Consider the following 14,208-nt stretch of genomic DNA (forward strand, 5'->3'; position numbering starts at 1 on the left):
TGTTTTGCGTTTCTTTCAGGGAGTCGAACCGTTTGATTTTTCCGGTTCGGGTCCGGTTCTGGTTCAAAGATTGTTTCAAAATTTGGTTCAGTTCCGGTTTGGGTTCGAAGAAACTTAAGAGTTCCGGTTTAGCTCCGGTTCAACAACAATGATTTGTGGTACGGGTACGGTTCGGTTTCGACAAAAATAGTCTCAACACCGGTTTTATAAGTTCCGGTTCGGGTCCGATAAAATTAGGCCTAGGCCTACTATTGAAATCCAACACTGGTCAAAAAATTCCTCTCCAAAGCATCAATGATAGTGGATCGTGTGTTACGGAATAGGCTATAATTCATTCGTACAATGTGGCCTCCAAGATAACAACATGCTACCGGTACGTACAACTTCACTTACCACAATGCGAACAATGACGTAATGCTGGAGTGAACCGCTTTTTTCAACCGGTTCGGGTTCGGTTAGGATTTAAGCTAACTCAAATTTTCGATTCAGTTCCGGTTAAGGTTCAGACAAAATCGCACCAAAACCGGTTTACAAAAATCCGGTTCGGGTTCGGTTCGACTCCCTGATGGTTTCTTTCTCAGTGGCGTAGCTAAGGAATGTGCCGCCCGGGGCGGATTCAGATTTTGCCGCCCCTTCAAGAAAAAGCATGTGAAAATGAAATGCGTTTTTTTATCAGCACTGCAATAGGCTACGCAACGTGCTATTTTTCAATTTGCGGTGTAAAGTCAGACGAACGTACCATTATCAGTAGCGTAGCCAGGAATTGTGAAAAGGAGAGGTTTTGACGGCCGGCGGGCGAAGCCCGCCGGCGTACTCGCGGGGGGCCTCGGCGGGGGGTCTGGGGGGCCTCCCCCAGAAAATTTAAAAAAATTACTTAGAAATTGGTGCATTCCGAGAGCATTTTCAACAAAAATGTGGGTATGAATATTCTTGTAAAATGGTGCTGTCCGGTGGCATAGCAAAAGAATAAGATCATGTTTTCTTCGGCATTTTTCGAAAATAAAGTTGAAGTCTTTATGTTTTCTTGTTGCTAATTCCTGACTGAGATATTTGAATGTTTGGTATTGGCAAAACTAGCTCTTTTAATGCAGTTTCGTTTAAAATTAGGCAAACTTTTTTTTACTAAGAAAATAAATCAATAGCTTTTTTTCCCTAAAGTCTGAACCTTAATTCATTTGTCCAGGCAAACACTTACAAAAGTATTTCAACAAAATTTAAAATTTAATTTATGTCGTGGAACCGGTTTTCGTTCATTAGAACTCTTCAGCACAACTGGATCGAAACAAAATTACTTGAAACAAAAATTAGCCTACAAAATAAATAGATGTCACTGTCAGCATAACTGTACCAAAACGAACGAAAATTTACATACGGTATTAATTAGATAAAATGTTCAAGTCTTCCATGTTCTTATCTTTTTTTCTTTTCCTTTTCTTCATTGTTTTAGCAAAAACGCAACTTTCGAATACTATAGTTTGACCTAGCTTGATTAAGTAAAGGCAAACAGTTGAAAATTCAAATAAATTTTACTAATCAGGAGGATAACAGAAATGCTTTGTCGGTGAAAGCTAGAACAAACGCTTCTATTACATCATCATGCAAAACTTGCATACGCAAAATGTTAAGCACTCAATGCGGCAGAAATTGGTGACAAGGGATGGAAAAACTATAAAAAACCGTATCTATGATCAAAAATGGGAAGAACTAACTGGAAAAGGTGATCTGGTACTATGACACTTCCTCAAATGGGCGATCTACCTAATACAGAAAGCAGCAATCACTAAGAAAATAAATCAATAGCTTTTTTTCCCTAAAGTCTGAACCTTAATTCATTTGTCCAGGCAAACACTTACAAAAGTATTTCAACAAAATTTAAAATTTAATTTATGTCGTGGAACCGGTTTTCGTTCATTAGAACTCTTCAGCACAACTGGATCGAAACAAAATTACTTGAAACAAAAATTAGCCTACAAAATAAATAGATGTCACTGTCAGCATAACTGTACCAAAACGAACGAAAATTTACATACGGTATTAATTAGATAAAATGTTCAAGTCTTCCATGTTCTTATCTTTTTTTCTTTTCCTTTTCTTCATTGTTTTAGCAAAAACGCAACTTTCGAATACTATAGTTTGACCTAGCTTGATTAAGTAAAGGCAAACAGTTGAAAATTCAAATAAATTTTACTAATCAGGAGGATAACAGAAATGCTTTGTCGGTGAAAGCTAGAACAAACGCTTCTATTACATCATCATGCAAAACTTGCATACGCAAAATGTTAAGCACTCAATGCGGCAGAAATTGGTGACAAGGGATGGAAAAACTATAAAAAACCGTATCTATGATCAAAAATGGGAAGAACTAACTGGAAAAGGTGATCTGGTACTATGACACTTCCTCAAATGGGCGATCTACCTAATACAGAAAGCAGCAATCACTAAGAAAATAAATCAATAGCTTTTTTTCCCTAAAGTCTGAACCTTAATTCATTTGTCCAGGCAAACACTTACAAAAGTATTTCAACAAAATTTAAAATTTAATTTATGTCGTGGAACCGGTTTTCGTTCATTAGAACTCTTCAGCACAACTGGATCGAAACAAAATTACTTGAAACAAAAATTAGCCTACAAAATAAATAGATGTCACTGTCAGCATAACTGTACCAAAACGAACGAAAATTTACATACGGTATTAATTAGATAAAATGTTCAAGTCTTCCATGTTCTTATCTTTTTTTCTTTTCCTTTTCTTCATTGTTTTAGCAAAAACGCAACTTTCGAATACTATAGTTTGACCTAGCTTGATTAAGTAAAGGCAAACAGTTGAAAATTCAAATAAATTTTACTAATCAGGAGGATAACAGAAATGCTTTGTCGGTGAAAGCTAGAACAAACGCTTCTATTACATCATCATGCAAAACTTGCATACGCAAAATGTTAAGCACTCAATGCGGCAGAAATTGGTGACAAGGGATGGAAAAACTATAAAAAACCGTATCTATGATCAAAAATGGGATATATGATAAAATGATAAAATATGATATGATAAAATATGATAAAATGGTATCTATGATCAAAAATATATATCTATGATCTAATTTTTGTTTCAAGTAATTTTGTTTCGATCCAGTTGTGCTGAAGAGTTCTAATGAACGAAAACCGGTTCCACGACATAAATTAAATTTTAAATTTTGTTGAAATACTTTTGTAAGTGTTTGCCTGGACAAATGAATTAAGGTTCAGACTTTAGGGAAAAAAAGCTATTGATTTATTTTCTTAGTGATTGCTGCTTTCTGTATTAGGTAGATCGCCCATTTGAGGAAGTGTCATAGTACCAGATCACCTTTTCCAGTTAGTTCTTCCCATTTTTGATCATAGATACGGTTTTTTATAGTTTTTCCATCCCTTGTCACCAATTTCTGCCGCATTGAGTGCTTAACATTTTGCGTATGCAAGTTTTGCATGATGATGTAATAGAAGCGTTTGTTCTAGCTTTCACCGACAAAGCATTTCTGTTATCCTCCTGATTAGTAAAATTTATTTGAATTTTCAACTGTTTGCCTTTACTTAATCAAGCTAGGTCAAACTATAGTATTCGAAAGTTGCGTTTTTGCTAAAACAATGAAGAAAAGGAAAAGAAAAAAAGATAAGAACATGGAAGACTTGAACATTTTATCTAATTAATACCGTATGTAAATTTTCGTTCGTTTTGGTACAGTTATGCTGACAGTGACATCTATTTATTTTGTAGGCTAATTTTTGTTTCAAGTAATTTTGTTTCGATCCAGTTGTGCTGAAGAGTTCTAATGAACGAAAACCGGTTCCACGACATAAATTAAATTTTAAATTTTGTTGAAATACTTTTGTAAGTGTTTGCCTGGACAAATGAATTAAGGTTCAGACTTTAGGGAAAAAAAGCTATTGATTTATTTTCTTAGTGATTGCTGCTTTCTGTATTAGGTAGATCGCCCATTTGAGGAAGTGTCATAGTACCAGATCACCTTTTCCAGTTAGTTCTTCCCATTTTTGATCATAGATACGGTTTTTTATAGTTTTTCCATCCCTTGTCACCAATTTCTGCCGCATTGAGTGCTTAACATTTTGCGTATGCAAGTTTTGCATGATGATGTAATAGAAGCGTTTGTTCTAGCTTTCACCGACAAAGCATTTCTGTTATCCTCCTGATTAGTAAAATTTATTTGAATTTTCAACTGTTTGCCTTTACTTAATCAAGCTAGGTCAAACTATAGTATTCGAAAGTTGCGTTTTTGCTAAAACAATGAAGAAAAGGAAAAGAAAAAAAGATAAGAACATGGAAGACTTGAACATTTTATCTAATTAATACCGTATGTAAATTTTCGTTCGTTTTGGTACAGTTATGCTGACAGTGACATCTATTTATTTTGTAGGCTAATTTTTGTTTCAAGTAATTTTGTTTCGATCCAGTTGTGCTGAAGAGTTCTAATGAACGAAAACCGGTTCCACGACATAAATTAAATTTTAAATTTTGTTGAAATACTTTTGTAAGTGTTTGCCTGGACAAATGAATTAAGGTTCAGACTTTAGGGAAAAAAAGCTATTGATTTATTTTCTTAGTGATTGCTGCTTTCTGTATTAGGTAGATCGCCCATTTGAGGAAGTGTCATAGTACCAGATCACCTTTTCCAGTTAGTTCTTCCCATTTTTGATCATAGATACGGTTTTTTATAGTTTTTCCATCCCTTGTCACCAATTTCTGCCGCATTGAGTGCTTAACATTTTGCGTATGCAAGTTTTGCATGATGATGTAATAGAAGCGTTTGTTCTAGCTTTCACCGACAAAGCATTTCTGTTATCCTCCTGATTAGTAAAATTTATTTGAATTTTCAACTGTTTGCCTTTACTTAATCAAGCTAGGTCAAACTATAGTATTCGAAAGTTGCGTTTTTGCTAAAACAATGAAGAAAAGGAAAAGAAAAAAAGATAAGAACATGGAAGACTTGAACATTTTATCTAATTAATACCGTATGTAAATTTTCGTTCGTTTTGGTACAGTTATGCTGACAGTGACATCTATTTATTTTGTAGGCTAATTTTTGTTTCAAGTAATTTTGTTTCGATCCAGTTGTGCTGAAGAGTTCTAATGAACGAAAACCGGTTCCACGACATAAATTAAATTTTAAATTTTGTTGAAATACTTTTGTAAGTGTTTGCCTGGACAAATGAATTAAGGTTCAGACTTTAGGGAAAAAAAGCTATTGATTTATTTTCTTAGTGATTGCTGCTTTCTGTATTAGGTAGATCGCCCATTTGAGGAAGTGTCATAGTACCAGATCACCTTTTCCAGTTAGTTCTTCCCATTTTTGATCATAGATACGGTTTTTTATAGTTTTTCCATCCCTTGTCACCAATTTCTGCCGCATTGAGTGCTTAACATTTTGCGTATGCAAGTTTTGCATGATGATGTAATAGAAGCGTTTGTTCTAGCTTTCACCGACAAAGCATTTCTGTTATCCTCCTGATTAGTAAAATTTATTTGAATTTTCAACTGTTTGCCTTTACTTAATCAAGCTAGGTCAAACTATAGTATTCGAAAGTTGCGTTTTTGCTAAAACAATGAAGAAAAGGAAAAGAAAAAAAGATAAGAACATGGAAGACTTGAACATTTTATCTAATTAATACCGTATGTAAATTTTCGTTCGTTTTGGTACAGTTATGCTGACAGTGACATCTATTTATTTTGTAGGCTAATTTTTGTTTCAAGTAATTTTGTTTCGATCCAGTTGTGCTGAAGAGTTCTAATGAACGAAAACCGGTTCCACGACATAAATTAAATTTTAAATTTTGTTGAAATACTTTTGTAAGTGTTTGCCTGGACAAATGAATTAAGGTTCAGACTTTAGGGAAAAAAAGCTATTGATTTATTTTCTTAGTGATTGCTGCTTTCTGTATTAGGTAGATCGCCCATTTGAGGAAGTGTCATAGTACCAGATCACCTTTTCCAGTTAGTTCTTCCCATTTTTGATCATAGATACGGTTTTTTATAGTTTTTCCATCCCTTGTCACCAATTTCTGCCGCATTGAGTGCTTAACATTTTGCGTATGCAAGTTTTGCATGATGATGTAATAGAAGCGTTTGTTCTAGCTTTCACCGACAAAGCATTTCTGTTATCCTCCTGATTAGTAAAATTTATTTGAATTTTCAACTGTTTGCCTTTACTTAATCAAGCTAGGTCAAACTATAGTATTCGAAAGTTGCGTTTTTGCTAAAACAATGAAGAAAAGGAAAAGAAAAAAAGATAAGAACATGGAAGACTTGAACATTTTATCTAATTAATACCGTATGTAAATTTTCGTTCGTTTTGGTACAGTTATGCTGACAGTGACATCTATTTATTTTGTAGGCTAATTTTTGTTTCAAGTAATTTTGTTTCGATCCAGTTGTGCTGAAGAGTTCTAATGAACGAAAACCGGTTCCACGACATAAATTAAATTTTAAATTTTGTTGAAATACTTTTGTAAGTGTTTGCCTGGACAAATGAATTAAGGTTCAGACTTTAGGGAAAAAAAGCTATTGATTTATTTTCTTAGTGATTGCTGCTTTCTGTATTAGGTAGATCGCCCATTTGAGGAAGTGTCATAGTACCAGATCACCTTTTCCAGTTAGTTCTTCCCATTTTTGATCATAGATACGGTTTTTTATAGTTTTTCCATCCCTTGTCACCAATTTCTGCCGCATTGAGTGCTTAACATTTTGCGTATGCAAGTTTTGCATGATGATGTAATAGAAGCGTTTGTTCTAGCTTTCACCGACAAAGCATTTCTGTTATCCTCCTGATTAGTAAAATTTATTTGAATTTTCAACTGTTTGCCTTTACTTAATCAAGCTAGGTCAAACTATAGTATTCGAAAGTTGCGTTTTTGCTAAAACAATGAAGAAAAGGAAAAGAAAAAAAGATAAGAACATGGAAGACTTGAACATTTTATCTAATTAATACCGTATGTAAATTTTCGTTCGTTTTGGTACAGTTATGCTGACAGTGACATCTATTTATTTTGTAGGCTAATTTTTGTTTCAAGTAATTTTGTTTCGATCCAGTTGTGCTGAAGAGTTCTAATGAACGAAAACCGGTTCCACGACATAAATTAAATTTTAAATTTTGTTGAAATACTTTTGTAAGTGTTTGCCTGGACAAATGAATTAAGGTTCAGACTTTAGGGAAAAAAAGCTATTGATTTATTTTCTTAGTGATTGCTGCTTTCTGTATTAGGTAGATCGCCCATTTGAGGAAGTGTCATAGTACCAGATCACCTTTTCCAGTTAGTTCTTCCCATTTTTGAACTTTTTTTTAGAGACATAGGTTGATTGCTTTGTTTTTGCGAGATTATTACAGTTTTATTATTTATCAATTTTCTCCTTAGTTGATCCAAAAAACGATCTTATTCCGGTAAGTCACTAACTTTTATGTTTTAAAGTTAACCCGAAGTTTAAAAAATGTAACGTCATAGACGTCATACATCTTAATGAGTGTCAGACAAAAGGCTTTGAAACAAAGAAGTTACTTTATTTCTGATATATTCAAGTTTTGTATAACGAATCACTAGAATCGGGTATAGGCTATAAAAGGTTAGTGCAATTTTTCACAGCTGTAGATATTGCGGTGTTTCCATCGACTGCACGAGTTAGCTGGATACCATGGATACTGAACATTTGTAGAGCGGTCACACCCTGCTATATGAGTTATGAAAGGTCATTCGAATTATAAAGCATAATATGACACACAAGTTCTTACTCATTTTAAAAGATAAAGCACCAGAATTGCTTTAACATGTCGAATTAGTAGAATCATGCTTACAGCTAACAGCTATGAAAAATTCATCAACACAAGCAATAAGAATGCAAAAAATCATTGATACTGATGAAACTAAAGGGAAAAAGGAAGTCGACGAACCTTTTCACACATCTTGTTAATGACATCCTCAACAGTTGGGACCAATTTTCTATACAGGTTAAGCAAAGCCAAACCATTTAATCGGTTTTCAGAGGTTGAATTTCTTAAATAAGTTTAAGTCTTCGAAGAGCAGAAAAAGATCTTTCATTGGTGCAAGTAGTAGGCTAACTGGAAGAGTAGCCAGAATGCGGAGTTGGTGTGATATTGTTTACTTTATTTAAAATATTAATGTTTGGAAACGTTGACTGCGGGCAAAATGGCAATGCACTTACAGCACTTTTTGGCAAGCTGGTTTGGAAAGAATTGAAAAGACATCGATACCACATATACGCAGTTCAGATATAATAGCAAGGGCGTTTATACACGGCAGATCTGCTTCGTAAAATTTAAAGAGTGATTCAGTTTTCTCCATTTAGTTTTTCTCAAAACGGGGGGTTGAAACCCCCAACCCTTCCCCCCCTTTGGCTAGGCCACTGACCACTATAATTTAGTAATATACTGAATGCAAAAGCACAAAAACTGCTGCAGAATTAAAATAATCAATTTGTAACCTTTTACAAGGCTACCCAAATTTGAAGAGCATGTTTCCGCCTCTGCTTAATAAAGGCTAGTAGGAATTTTGTAACGTATTAAAAACATAACGGCAGAAAAATTCATGAAAATTTGAAACGTTTTTAGATATTTAAGATGTTTTGACAGGGCCGGATTTAGCAGTAGGCAGAGTAGGCAGTTGCCTAGGGCGGCAAATTATTGGGGGCGGCAAAATATACGAATATATTACATGGATAAATGATAATACTGTACGTGAATATAATAATTCACAACAGACATATAGGAATTAATAAATATGTTATCACATCACACACATTTATAAACAGTGCGGCAAGTCATGTATGGCAAGTCATCGCCCCTAGAGTAGGCTACTTCACATTTGATTGGTTTTCAACAATATGTGCTGCCATGGCCACCTAAAGATACGGCCTGATTTGTCACATTTTGCAGAAATTTCCAGATTTTTCTAACTTTGGGCGAACGTTTAAATAAATTTTTCTAAAAATTAGATTTTTACGCTTTCTTTATTCTTTTCCCCAGATGACACAATAGGTTTTAACATCCTCACATGTTGAAAAACAAAGAAAATTTGATTTTGTAGATTTTAGTCAGACTGTTAATTTTCAATAACAGTCTGATTTTGCGTTTTTCAACTTCCTTTTTCTCATTTGCTACTGCTTCCCCAAGGCAACAAAAAAGTTTTTTGTCATTGGGAAACCGCAAAAAGTAAAAATATCTCAAAAAATGTCAGTCAAGCACTAGCAGTAGCTGTAATCAAAATATGCAAAATGTGACAAATCAGGCCGCATCTCCAGGTGGCCATGGTGCTGCTTAGCGCTTGTTTTATTTTTCTGTCTCGCTTAATATGGAGGACTAGGGACTAGGGTTTGTCTGCAGTCTGTGCAATTTTTATTAATCTTTGTTCGGTTTGTTTCACTGTTAGTAAATTTAAAGGAGCCTAGAAAAAATGTTTTTAGTCAATGTTAGGTTGATGGAAAAGTTGCAGGCTATCTTGTGTACTTGCCTTGATGCTTAAAGTATGTAAACCATGAATGATCGCATGAATGATCTCACATTTTTGAGGATTAACTCATGTTTACTTGTTTCTACAGACTTTGAAGAAATTATTGATTTGTTTGCAAGAGAAAAAGCCCGCCGCAAGCGATTTTAAACAATTAGTTCATTATACAATGACATTCATTGATGTATTCAAATAAACAGTGCAAATAACTTTTTTGTAAGGAATTGAAAATATAAATCGTAGCGCACCATCGAAAAAAATTGTTTGGGGGGCGGCACTTTTCGTATCTGCCTAGGGCAGCGCTTAGGCTAAATCCGGCCCTGTGCAGTTTTGAACGTTGCTATTCTGTTTGCTTTTATTTTTCGTGTACTTTTGCATTATCAACGTTCATTATCAACGTTCAACGTTCAATTATCATTGCATTTGCAATGCAAAAAAAAAAACGTCCTGTCTGAAAGTGCCGCCCCCCAGGCGTGCCGCCCGGGGCGGTCCGCCCCCCCGCCCCCCCCCCCTAGCTACGCCACTGTTCTTTCTTACTATATATTGCGTTGTTTTGATACACTGAATCAGTAAGTAACAAGAGGTAAATAGTTTTTTGATCTAGACTGATAAACATAATCATCAAACTAAAATTAGTTATCACTAAAAGCTCTCGTGGCGATCTGTGGTTTCAAAATGTTTTTTTTTCACGACCGCGAAAGGATTTCAGCAATTTATTTGTTGAAGGTTTGCACAAGATAACGAAATTCAATAAAACGAAGATTAATAATTGTTTGAATATTGAGAAATAAAAATAATTGCTAACCAACTTCAAATGGCAAATTACACGATGTTTCAACGTTTTTTAACGTTGGTAGTTTGTAAAGTAAAGAATCGTTCTGTTTATGCTTGTGAGTTGAAAAACTTTTTTCGACAAACAATCCTTTTTTTGTTGATTTTCCAACCACGTATAGCTCACGTGATCACTGCTATAAAACGCGAGATGCTGAGGCTGAGCGTTTCTGCACAGTCGACGAGTCAGTTGGCCTTAGTTTGAATGCAGTGTTGGTCAAATTGGATTCCTCAAAAGTATGACTAGCTGTGTTGTTTCGGTGGTGAGGATAAGTTAGAGTTAGAACAATAATGTATGAAATCCGTGTAGATGAATTTGATGTTAACACCAGGAATGGACAGTGCCTTTACTAATGTGCAAAATCAGGACCAATATAATCAGTTCAAAGTTCTAAAGTTGAATCAAACTCACAAAATTTAGGAATAGCTTGGGATACCCGAGTTTGGCTTCCGATTCAATAGGGATTTTGAGGGCTGATATGAACTCTTTCGATTGTTCTTCATGATGACGTTATTGCTGTTGCATTTGTTGTGGCATCTGTTCTAGCTGTGACTGCATCAATTCCACGACCTTTTCCATGTTGAGTAAAAGTTAATTGTGAAGACTAAAACTTGTAGAAATCAAAACTTGTAGGAACTAAAACTGATCCATCTGTATAGTACTGTAAGCCTCTTGTTCAATCGATCAGCAATAAACAAAACGAGAAGCGCTGATTAACAATAACGCAAAAGAGGCCTAAGAGGAACGAAAGCAGGGTACATTGTTTCAACGAAAACAAACCAAAATACACAACAACATTTTTTTTTATTGTTTGTAATGGTTTTATTGTCACCAACGGAGTAAGGCAGGGAGGGGTTTTAAGTCCCTACCTGTTTTCTTTGTATATAGATGACTTATCGACTGAATTGAATTCCCTAGATGTCGGATGTAATACTGGTTCATCTCACTTGAATCACCTAATGTTTGCAGATGACTTGTGTGTATTTAGTCCAAGTGCTAAAGGTACCCAAAAACTCATTGATGTGTGTGAATCCTATGCTTCTAGACATGACATTATTTTCAACTGTAACAAAACTGTTGGATTGGTCCATCAATGTCGAAAACTTAAAGTTTTGACTTCTCCATGCATGCGGTTGTACAATACACAAATTAAATTTGTTGGACAAGTGAAATATTTAGGTATACTGATTGATGATACCATCAGTGATGACGCAGATATTAAAAGGCAAGTACGATCTCTTTATGTCGCTGCCAATCAGCTTAGGTCCAAGTTTGGAAATTGCTCTACCGAAGTTAAAAATGTAATGTACCAATCATATTGTATGCCAATGTATGGTTCGCAACTATGGTGTAACTATAAAACTTCTACTTTAAATCGCATACGAGTTGCTTACAACGACTCGTACAGAATTATCCACAATTTGTCGAGATGCGACAGTGCTAGAGTGTATCAGGTACAGAACGACGTGTTAACATTTGATGCTCTATTAAGAAAAAATTGCTATGCATTTGTAGAACGTTGCAAAAGATCAATTAATCCACTTTTGCGCAATATTATGTCTTTTGATTATTACTTTAATTCTACATTTTATATTCACTACAACAGTATTTTGTACGTTGTTTGATGTAGCCTGCTTGATGTTGTGTTAGTCTGATATTTTGTGTGATTACTGTTAAAAATTTAAATTCTATGGACTTTGAGTCTGATTGCAAATAAATAAATAAAAAAAAAAATAAAATAAATGCGTTTTTGTATGGCTTGCGCGACGCGCGTGTTGTTGCACAATGTGTTATTTTTGGTCCGCAGATTCTGTGATATGTAGGCTATGTATACAGGGTTGGAAGTAACGACTAGTTGTCACTATTCGATAGCGTTATTCGTTGCTTTCTGAATATCGAATGCTTATACCCATTCCTTTTAAAAATAACTGTTGAATGCGCGTTATTCACTGCTTTTTTATGCAAGCAACGAAATCATCATTCGTTTTTCACTAATCGATATATAGGAGAACTGCTGAATCATTTTGTGTTGTTCACTTACTTCGTCGTCGAAACAAATTTACGAGATTTAGTTTTCGGATTACCATCCGACCTAGTCCCCTTACGGTTTTCAAACTTAAAAGAATGAATGAATTTTTTGCGGCAACACAGTTAAAAAAACCATGCCAGTGAGAGTCGTTCACTGTGTTGCCAACCTTCCCGTGAGGTTGAGCTTGCTCGTGAAAAAAATAAGTTAATATGCGAGAGCTATAGCAATTTCTGCTTACGTGGCTCATATTACTTCCTTTTCCGTAATGTCCGTGTGGGCTTGTATCAGGTCATGTAGGCTACGCAGTGAACATGAGTGTTCGCAGTGAACACTTGCAGACAATCGCTAGCACGTCAAACTATCAGTGACTGCTTGTAGATCAACAGGAATAGGCCACCGCTCTCTGAATATGCCAAGACCTGCGATTTTGAGGCGGATGATGGAAGATCGCAGTTTTAAAAACGCCAAAAGCCGGAAAGCAAAAGTGGTTTGCAAAACTTGTTAATATTGACAAAAGTGCAATTTCAGACGAAACAAACACAATTCCACGCAAATTTGAGAAAGTCAATTTCCTCTTTCCTGAGTAAGATGCTATACAATGTACATTGACATGACATCGGTTTCTTGATAATTAACTTATAATTCTCCTGCTTCAAACCTCTTTTGTGTTTTTTAAACTTGTTCTTAAAGTGACATCACATCAAAACCCAGACAACCACTTCGTCTGGTCCAGATCTTTACCAGATCGGGTACGGATCTGACCAGATCTCTACCAGATCTGGTCCAGATAAAGTGGCTGTCTGGGAAGCGGCTTTAATTAAACCAATCAAGCCTTTGACTAGCTTAAAAAAAGATGTAATTTTTAATATAGGCTACTTCATCTGTTTTACTTATCAAAATGCAACTTGATTGGTTATCGCTTCTTCTCAGTTTCACAAAAATTCGATTTGGCACAGCAGCCTAAATGAAACAATGATGCATAGCAAGCAAAATCAAGAGCGGGGTGACCACAAGAGCAGCTTTTTCTTAAGTTTTTAATTTCATAGTTTTTATGCCTGTTGCATTATGTAACTGTTTTCTAAGAAAATGTAGCCTACAGCAATAAAATTCTTTAGAATGAGGTAAAGCTGTAGCCCAGTGCTTTTCAACCCGTGGGATGGCACGCACTTGCGCACTTAAAATATCAGAGTATGTTATAAAAATCATGTCATATCTCTAAAACTATAGAGTATAGACAATAGCAACGCCATTTAAAGCGGAATGAATACTTGAATAATTTTTAAAAAAGTCAAAAAATTTCAAAGGTGTGGCTTGCGTATTTTTTAGTGATAATGCTTTGAAAAGTACCAGTACCCCACTAAACCCCCCCTCCCAACAGGACAAACGTTTAAATATCACTTGATTCAAAATTTTATTGAATAAATCTTTCCATTGTTATTCCACAAATAAGGAAAATAAATAGCTGCAAACTGTCTTTTTTTTTTGTTTGTGGAGATAAAAATTTTGCGAAATAAATAAATGCGTTGTTTTAAACTAGAAGTTGAAAAGCACTGGTATAGCCTGATCTTTAGGGCGATTTTTCGTCACTAAAGTTACTTTTTTTTAGTTGTACTAATTAACAAAAGAAATGTAGAACCAAAATTTCATGGTTGTGGGGTCAATATTTAGGAAGTTATAAAATTACCAAAAGTCACTTTTTGTGTTTTTAGGTTACTTTTCATTTGTTAGGTCACTTAATTTTGCATACATTTTTGTCTGATTTCTGTATTTTTTTTATCTTTTATTGCTACTGTAGAGATGAGTTTACATTCTATGTAGGCCTAACGCCAAGACTTTTAATATA

The 14,208-nt window shown here is 34.9% G+C and overlaps 1 protein-coding gene across 3 annotated transcripts in view; it reads left to right on the plus strand.

Moving 5' to 3' along the window:
- The first annotated feature begins 3,106 nt into the window (after positions 1-3,106).
- The window catches only part of LOC145784136 (atlastin-3-like), a 71,799-nt gene continuing 60,697 nt past the window's right edge, over positions 3,107-14,208 (plus strand). For all 3 annotated transcript variants that reach the window (XR_014290984.1, XM_082595891.1, XM_082595892.1), the window contains exon 1: positions 3,107-6,978. The gene's annotated coding sequence lies outside the window, so the exon portion shown is untranslated. The remainder of the gene's footprint in view (positions 6,979-14,208) is intronic.

Source organism: Aplidium turbinatum, chromosome 15 (genome assembly GCF_918807975.1).
Source record: "Aplidium turbinatum chromosome 15, kaAplTurb1.1, whole genome shotgun sequence".
In the NCBI taxonomy this organism is placed as follows: domain Eukaryota; kingdom Metazoa; phylum Chordata; class Ascidiacea; order Aplousobranchia; family Polyclinidae; genus Aplidium; species Aplidium turbinatum.